Genomic DNA, 10,104 nt, shown 5'->3' on the forward strand with positions numbered 1-10,104 from the left:
GCTAATATCAAAACTGGACAAGTCTGCAAACTTGGTTGGTAAACCACAGGTAGTTCATGAAGTTATATGCCCTAAGGGTTTGTATACCTTGGAAGTTTGTGAAGTCAGATTCAAAGGGTTTGCAAACCTCTACATTCTGCGAAATTTAAACCGACTTCGGTTATACATACAAGTATATTTACGTTGCGCAAAGCAGTTCGATACCTCTCATTATTAAATTTGAAACATTCTCAATATTCATAGACAATATGCACAGTTGCTTGGGAAATTTCCAAATCATCAACTTGTAGCAAAAATAGTTTGTGAACAATAAACTGTTCTAACTAAGATTCCTAAGGATCTATCAACATCCATTGCTTGAAGCATATTTCGAGAGTTTAAACAAGACAAGCTTTAATTCGAAATTTCTTCTTTGCAGTATTAAATCTACTAAAATCATACGACATAGTCTCATAAGATAGAATGGTAAATTTCGTGAGTAAATAGGATATGTCGGTCTTTACATACCTATTTGTTGATGAAATCCTCGCTAATGTCTTCGTTTGTTCTCCAGTCTTCAATCTTTGAGGGTTATTCAGTGATGTCTGATACTCAACTAGCTTACTTTAATTCTAGTCCGATACATGACTTTAATAGACTAGAAATCAAAATATAGTTTTGTATATCTAACATTGACAACAAGCTTGAGATAACAAAACTTGTGAGTTCGGCGGAGCGATGCTTTAACAATTTCCTCATCTATCAATTTTAGGGAAAAACATATGGAGTTAATAAAATAAACCTTTCAGTTCAATATCCATCATGCTTGATTTCTTGAATCTTTAAAATCTGCTTGAATTCTTCGTACTTCCAGTTAATCTATGGCTAGCACCTTTGTTGTTGAAGATCCGTAGCGAATAACAACTTAAGAGAATACTCATTTAGGCTTTTCTAGAATGAAAAGTTAATCTACTCAATAGTCGTTACATCAGTGCGTATTATTTTACCTACCTCAAAGTCCAATTGTACGATAAATTTGAAGTAATACTACGGTGATACGTTTTCCCTTTTGGTCCTTACTTGTCTCTTCTTCATAATAACTAAAACCTACGGCTTGTAATTCACCCCCCTTACATAATGCTCCGAGAAGCCATATGTTGTACTAGAATACAAATAAAAAAAAATTCCCCTTTGGTCAACAAAATTGGCAAAGGTGAAAGAAAAGGGATCTTAACAAACTACACAAAAGAGTTATCGAGACTTAAGCTAACATACCAATTTTTTAAGATGATTCCACTAAGTAAACTTAGCGTCTTCATCGAGGAGAGATAAAGGTATAACCATCTCCTATTAACAACTGAGTTTGTAAGGATAAAACAAGACCGTGTTAAATAATCAAAGACTTGTTAGAACAAAATAGACAGTTTTCCTGATGATTTAGCGCAATAAAAACGTTTGATCATCTTGTCATCCATTTTTATTTTGTTTTTGTACTAAACTTTTCTAGTGATCAACATCAAAGTCTCACCTTGTTAACAGATTTATTCACATAAAGCATAAACTTCTACATTGACTTTTCTTGTTAACATATATAGTCTTGTGTTTTTAGAGTTTGATACTTCAATATTTGTCTATAATTATCATCCATTGAGGAATTAAAGATGTTTTTGGATAAATCAGTCAATCAATCTTGTAATCAAATAATCTAAAAAAATTATTTCAACCCACAATTTTTCTCTCCTCAAATCCTTTTCTTCGCTCATATTAACTATGCTCTACGTAATTTCTCGTTCGGAAAATGATTTTATCTCGACATATGAATTTCTATATTTAAGAAAAAATTTAAAAGTACATTTTGTTATTTTTAGATTAGAATTTAGATAGATTTTTGGACCTTCAATCTTTGCAAACCAACCTAGATTTTTGGAAGAAAAATATTTTTGGCCTCCCTTCTAAACAAATTAAAAGAATCTTGTCTCAAATTGATAATCTGAATAATTCCAGTTATGTGTACAAAAAAGAGGATAAAATTAAGGATAAGCTCTCTCAACTAGAAAACCTATATGCTACTCAAGAAGCCATAACAAAACAACAATATAGAGATAACTTGGTCCAACTAGGAGAAAAAAATACTAAATTTTTCCATACTAAGACTATGAAAAGAAGAAAATGGAATAATATAGAATGCCTCAAGGGGAGTGATAATGAAATAACCTTCAAAAGAGCTGAAATTCAACAAACTCTGTCAGACTATTTCTTAACCTCCCTCTCCTAGTCCTTTGATTTTTCAGAACATTCATCCTTGCATCTCTTCTGAAGAGAATATTACTTTAAACTCTGTCCCTTCTGCTGAGGAAATTTGGTTAGTTATAAAAAAACTTAAACCAAACAAATCACCAGGACCAGATGGTTTCCCAGCTAGTTTTTTCAAACTAAACTGGGAAACAGTAGGAGAACAAGTAGTATCTGTCATTCAGCATTTCTTTGAATCGGGTGTGCTTCACCCTGAATTCAATAAAATGTTTCTTTTCCTTATCCCTAAAAGCAGGCATCCTAAAGATCCTAGTGGTTTTGGACCAATTGGTCTTTGCAATACAATGTATAAAATTATAGCAAAATTTTTAGCCAATAGGATAAAACCTTTACTTAAACTTTATCATTTCCCCTTTCTAGGCTGCCTTTCTCTCTAGAAGGCAAATCTCTGACAATATTATTATTGCTCAAGAGATAATTCACTCCTTTACGAAAAAGAAAGTGAAACATGCTGGAATGGGAATAAAAATTGATATGTCCAAGGCCTTTGATAGAGTAGGTTGGGATTTCTTGATTACTGCAATGAAGGCATTTGGGTTTGACAACAGTTTTTGCAAACTTATCCATCAATGCATATCAACTTCTTCCATAGCAGTTTTGCTCATTGGGAGCCAAGGAGAGTATTTCAATCCTTCTAGGGGGCTTAGGCAAGGGGACCATCTTTCCCCTTATTTGTTCATCATTTGCATGGAGATATTCTCCAGATTGCTTTTAACTAGTGAATAAGAGAAGCTAATAAATGGTATCAAAATTACCCCTAAGAACAGTCATATTTCTCACCTTTTTTTTGCCGATGACTGCCTCCTCTTCATTAGAGCTGATCTCAGAGAGTGTCATAATATTCTTGCTTTGGTTGAATCTTTTGGCAAAGCTTCGGGACAGTTAGTAAACTTTGATAAATCAGGGGTTTTCTTTAGTAAAAAAGACCAACCAAAGCATCAGAGAATAATAAATTACTGAAAATAAAAAAAGAAAACCCTCAAGACTCTTATTTAGGAACTCCTCTTTTTATTAGTAAGGCAAAAATAAAACTCTTTGAAGAACTGATTGAAAAGATGGAACATAAAATACAAGGATGGATGGGCAAAATCCTTGCTCAGACTAGTAAATTGGTGCTTAATAAGGCAACTTTGGCAAGCATGACCAACTATCAAATGAGTTGTTTTATTTTACCAAATAAAATCACAAATAGATGCCCTACAAAGAGATTTCTGGTGGGGTAAAGAAACTGATTTCAAGGAATATTACCCTAAATCCTACTCTTGTATTTGTAAACCTAGAAAGAAAGGTGGGCTAGGATTCAGAAATGCTCAAAAATTTAACTTAGCAATGATAACTAAATTAGCCTGGTAGATGATAACTGAGCCAGAAGCCCTATGGGTGTCCCAATTAAAGCCTAGATACTTCAGAAACTCCTCTGTTTTTAAGACCAAACACCAACAACTAGTTCTTGGATTTGTAAATGCATAAGTAGGGGTATACAACTAGTTGAACAAAATAATATTTGGGAAATAGGTGATGGTAAAAGTACCAATATTTGGGATGATAAATGGATACCCAAAATGGAAAATAATCTTAGTAGTTTTAGGACAGCTACTAACACTCACTTAACACTTGTGAAGGATTTGATTGATCCAATCACTAAGAAGTGGAACTTGTTAGAGCATTGCTCGGTCGACCTCACATGCGTTGCTATCTCAAGCATGTCTGTCAATGTTAGTGATCAAAACTATAAGTCTTTATTTCTAGTCTACTATAGCTAAGGTCTCGGACTAGGATAGAAAGTGTAGTTGAGCTCAAGAACTCCATGACAATCATCATACAAGACGAAGGACTACTCAAGGAACCAGTGGATCTTCATCGACTAAAAGGTATGTGGAGACTTGAACTTATCTATCACTCAAAAGTCTATTTATCTCCTATCTTGAGATAAAAGTCGTTTTGCTATATAGACTTAGATTATACACATTTGCTATTTCGAGCCGAGTTTATCTCTCCTATTTATTTCTCGAAATATGTGTTGGTAAGCTTTCACTTTAACCAAGTTCATCTTTACCTAGTGACGAAGGTCATGACAAGTTTCAATCACTTTGAAAATTGCTTACTTTGACGAAAAAGAGTTTGTGAATAACAACTATAGAATATCAACGTCCTCTAAGAATATTTCAATGATTGAAATGGGAGTTTAGATTATATAACCATTGGAGGATATAAGCATTGTTGTGGAAACACATATATGTATAAGTCCTTATTCCTTGAACCGAAGTTTGCGAACTTTGTTGATCAAGAGAACCGGCATGGTGGCGTGAGCCAAGTCCGCGAACTCAGTCCACAAACTGGCGAAATTTCTCGTCCCGAGAATTTCTGCTGAGTTTGTGAACTCCGTCCGGGAACTTAAGTCCGCGAACTTGAGTAGGTTATATCTAAAAACGATGTTTGTGAACTTATTCTTATATAAACTAAGGAATGCAAATTGCAAACCGTGGCTGGTAGGCTTTTAAAGGAGTAAGAAAATAAGACAAAGGATAAGGAGAGACAGAAAGGCCTACATGTTAAACTGCAAGTGCACAGTTGTCATTGTAGTGTGTATGTGCAAGAACAGGTCATCTCCACAGGGACTAGGGTGTATAGTTGAAGCTTTATGTTTTCCTAAGCTAGTTCTCTAAGTGCAAGGCAGTGAAGTAAATGTGACAGTGAAGTAGAATAAAGACAATGAAGCAAAGGTAACAGTGGCAGTTAACAGGAAACAAAGCCAAATAAACCAAGGCTGTTAGCCAAGGGCAGGGAGGAGTTTGCAGCTGTGGCTAAGCTAAGGCTTAGAATCCACCTTGTGTCCTAGCTAAACAATGCAATTCTAGGTTTAAAAACTTAAGCATCCAACTAGAATGGGAAGAAAATCAGCTTGCTCACTGATTTTCCCCTAGCATTGACTGTCTTTTGAAAGCACAGTCAATCACAGGCATATCAGAGCACCAACCTCTTCCCATTACTCAAGCAAAACAGGCCTTCCTAGCAATTCATCATTCAATAGTACACTAAGGTTTCATCAAATCCCTAGCAAATGGAATTAAAACATCATGAACATTACACAAAACCAAACATAGAACATATGCAGAACATCAAAGTCCTGGACACTGGCTATTCCAGCATAAGCTTTTACATTACACCCACAGTCATGTTTATACCCAATTACAAGTTAGGGTTCTTCCCAAAAAAATCCAAAATTCACTCACCTAACACACTGATAACAACCCAATCAACCAACCCATGCTTCAATTAGACGTACAATTGATTTCCCCCCAAAAGTTCCCAAATCAGAAAAATTAGGGTTTTAGAAATTAAAATTAGAAATTTACCTAATCTCTGACTCCAATCAAACTTCGACCCATGCTTAGAATTAGTCTTCTCTTGCTTCCCATACCGTCAATTTGCCTCTAGATCGACCTAATTTACCTATTTCACACTTTAGGGTTTCGGTTGAAAATGTGTGAAATAAGTAAAGTAGAGGGACTAGGGAGAGGGAAACAATGATGGGTTATCATTGTTTGACGCTGTGGTGATTATGGTGGTGATGGCGGAGCAGTTGGGAGAGCAGGTGGAGGAGCAAGTGGTGGAGATGGTGGTGGTATGGCGTCTGTAGAGGAATGGAGAAGATGGAGTCGATGGTTTTGGGAAGAAAGGTGCGTTTGGTTGGGTATAGGGTGTTCGATACTTGGGTGTTAGGCGGGTTCAGCGAGGTTTGATGATCTGCGACAAGGAGCGATGGATGGGAAGATGGTAGGTGGATCCAACGGCGATATGTAGGTAAGCGTGGAGCGACCGTCGGATGAAGGGATGTAGCAAAACGGACGACCCAAGATGGAGATGGGCGTTGCGATGTAAAGCGGGGGCTTCGGAGTTTGATGTGCGATGATGGAGCGACCGTAGGATGCTGAAATGCTTCGATCTGACGGCTGAAATCCGAGACGGGCTTGGATAGAAATGGTTTGGTAAGGGTTTTGGGCCTTGGGTATGCCAAGCCCATATCTTCTTTAAGAACAATTCTTCTCTTCAAGCCCACTTCTAGCCTTTTGGTCTTGTGCACACATTCTTCGCGGCTTCCTTGTGTAATCCTCCCGGCTTTTCACTACTTTTCTTCTCTTTTCGCTCCGCAATTCATCCAAACTTTATTTACACCTAAAAATGCAAAATTAAATAAAAATATTTATTCTTGAAAACAATGAAAATACAGAATATGGGATAAAATGTAGAATTAATGCACAAAAGATGAGTTAAATGCCAAGAAAATATATAGAAATATGCACTTTTTAGCACTCATCAAATACCCCCAAACCTGAATTTTACTTGTCCTCAAGTAAAACAAAACTAAGGAAATCCTACCTATACCACTGTCGCTGGTCTCTCGAATGCATTTAGCGTATGCACTAAGCCTTTTAAACCACTAAGTGTCCCTAGTGGACGAGTTGAAGTCTCGTGAAGGTTTGCTTAGAACGTACCTACAAAGTTCTAGGTCAAAATATAAGCTCAGATTCCATCAAATGTGACATGTGCAAGTCAGTTTAAGCTCACAGCAAAATGGAGATGTCAATCTAGCTATCAAGGCACAATCCTAGCACTGATAACAAAAAAGACATGTGATAAGAGTGTAAAGTGTATCTACACATGTGTAGAAAGACCTGAAGTTATGACTACTAATCACCAAGAGATAGTTTTTAGGCTAAGAACCGAATCTAAGCTAGCTGTCCGGCTTTACGAGAATTGTGAATGTTGAGGTGATTTCACAATTACCGCGTTGTACATCATGGATGCACCCTCCTTGCTTATTACAAGACTAACAACAAAAGATGACTCTTTACATGACTCTTATTTACATTGATACTCTCTTTTATTTTTGGAACAAGAGAAATATTGTCTTTAACATGACTGAATAAATATACTTGATTTTTTTTATTTTTTTTTTTTTTTTTTTTTTTTTTTTTTTTGAAGAAATACTTGATTTTACAATAGTGAACTTTTGATACATAACAAAAGAAAAACAAATTACATGACTTTGCAAGAGGTAGCCCTTTCGATGCACCGTCAAATTCTGTGGTTGCTTTCTTAATGTATCCACTTCTATCCCAACCAACCAAAGAACAAGCTAGTCAAGTCTTCATTCAGTATTCTAAAGTGATTGGCAATCGTACTTCCTATCAAACACCTTGAAGATCGAGGCTATACATGTATTGGTAGATCGTGCGCGTGCAAATTTCTTATCACTATGTGAATTGTGCTAGAATCAGGGTGCCTAAATATCTAGACTAAGACTCCTAAAATTACATATTTGCACAAGAGTCAACATTTCAAGGTAAATGAGCTCCATTTTTATGTTTTTCATTTTTTAATTTTTTTAATTTTTTTTTTTTTTTTTCAAAAAGAAGGAGTTCTTGTTTTCAATTATGGCATATTATCAAAGTATCTACTTTTCACCCCCAAACCTAAACTAAACATTGTCCTCAATGTTTCAAAATATGAACAAAATTATAATACAACATATGAAGAGGATCATGTTGAGTAGAGAAAAAGGAAAGAAATACCCGATTTCGGCGAAAGCAATATTAGAACTCCGTTATTCAAGGCAAGAATCCAACATATGTCAGCCGAGATCATATTGGATTAGCAAAATATATACAAAAGGAACAAAAAGGTTTTTAAGAAATTTTATCTACTGGATTATATACAAAAATTCACCATACACTAACAATCTAAAGAGTTGAGGATCAACCCAAAAGACAAAGTGTAGAGGTTTCAACAGCTTCACACAATAATAATATGAAGATGCAAGTGAAACTGTGAAACAAAATGAGCTACCCCCAAACCTGGATTTTTCAACGGATAAAATTTTGGAAACAAAATCTCGCAGTTTTGGGGGTTCATCATGCACAAGGTCTAGCTCGAAATGAACTGTGCTAGGGACGGGCAAACATGCTAATTCCAACTGTGGTTCCTCAAATGTATTATACTTAGAAGCAAAATAGTCCAAGAGGACTTGGGAATCACACAGTTCCAAACCTAGGTTGGGCATTCTCAGAAAAATTGGTTTGACAATATCGGTACAAACCAAATCTAGGTTGGATGGAAGGCCATCAGATTGTGACTCATGTAGGAAGATAGGCACATCATTATTAATCACATCAACATATCCTAAGTCTTCTACAAGTGTCATAACATGCTCACAATCATTAAACAAATCGGCAAGATCACAATCAGAGTCATCAACATCATCAACAGATTCATTCTCATGCATCGGCAAATCAGGAGAAATATCACAATGTGACCTAGGTAGAGAATCAGACACATCAAATATATTTTCATGCATATTAGTGTCTACAGAAGATTCAACTATTCCTATGTCATGCTCATCTTCACAGAATAATTGTACGAATCCCATGTCAATATCAAAATCATATGAATTACAATGAGTATTAGAAAGAACAACACGCATCAAGGTCGAGGGCGAAAAGCCATATGTTTTTGAACCAACAGGTTCCACAATATTTTCATGTTCTTCTAACATATCATCATAATCATCATCATGGTAGCATGCATATTGGTCCTCATTAACAGTGGTGGTGTCATTAGTCGATTCATGTTCCTCTAAATTAGGTTCATATTCAACATTATTTACATGAATGGGACTAGACACTTCATTAGGGACAACATACATTTCCTCATGAATTTCCTCCTTTTGTAGGTGAAGCAAAATCTGATCTAAATATGCATGAATTCGTGATGTAGATCTATCATAGTCTTGCTTGCAGAGTCTTAAAGCTTCTGTGGTGGAGTCTAAATTCATGGGAGTACCAAATTCTTCATGTTCAAATTGTGGTGAATGGTACATGTGTGCATGGTCATTAGGGTTTACAAAATATTGATCGCAACCCTCAAAGGATTGATTATGGTCTCAATGACTACCATCCTCACAATTTATGGGCATTTCATACCTTGGATTTTCTCTAGATTGCCTAAAATTATGCAAAATATGACAATTCTCAACAGGGTGGTCTAAACTACCACATGCGAGACATGCATAGATTTCAGGTTGCCTAAGAAAATTAGATGTGACAGATTCCTCATGTGATTGCATTTCTAAAGCTGTGATTCGAGCTTCTATTTGATCCATAAGTGATGATTGTGTGAGTGAGGCTCTAGCAGAATGTTCATTTTCACGTTGCGATGAATGATGCATGTATGAATAGTCATTAGGGTTCATGTATTGCGGCTCGGGACTTTGAAAATGTCCATAATAATTCCTATGACTATTGACATCATGGTCCGTGGAAGGTTCATAACGTGAAGTTTGTCCATATGCAAGTTCTCTAAGGGATTTGTTGTACTCCCCAACTGTAGAAAAAGATCTATTCATGATTGGCTCAAAAGCTAAGTAAAGAATGTACAAAGCTCAGAATTTGGTTTTTAAAGGGTTTGGATTTTTGGGAAAAATTTGGTTTTGGTGGGAGACATTTTTTTTTTTTTTTGGGTTGGGTTTTGAAGCCCAAATTTTAGTTTAAAAGAAACTACAAGCCTAACAAACAACTAAATTACAAGCCCAAATAAAGAAAGAAAATAAAAATAAAATTATTACAATCCCAAATAAAGAAAGAAATAAAATTAAAATAAAAAAATTATTACAAGCCCACAGATTAAAAATGGAAGCCCACAGGTTGGGTTCTCTTAATGGGTTTAGGCTTACCTTTGAAGCACAGCCCAGCTGCTCAGTTTGGTTGCAAAAGCCCAGTTGGGCTTTGGATCATCCTAAGCTTTGGCTTCAAC

This window comes from Papaver somniferum, chromosome 7 (assembly GCF_003573695.1).
Source record: "Papaver somniferum cultivar HN1 chromosome 7, ASM357369v1, whole genome shotgun sequence".
In the NCBI taxonomy this organism is placed as follows: Eukaryota; Viridiplantae; Streptophyta; class Magnoliopsida; order Ranunculales; family Papaveraceae; genus Papaver; species Papaver somniferum.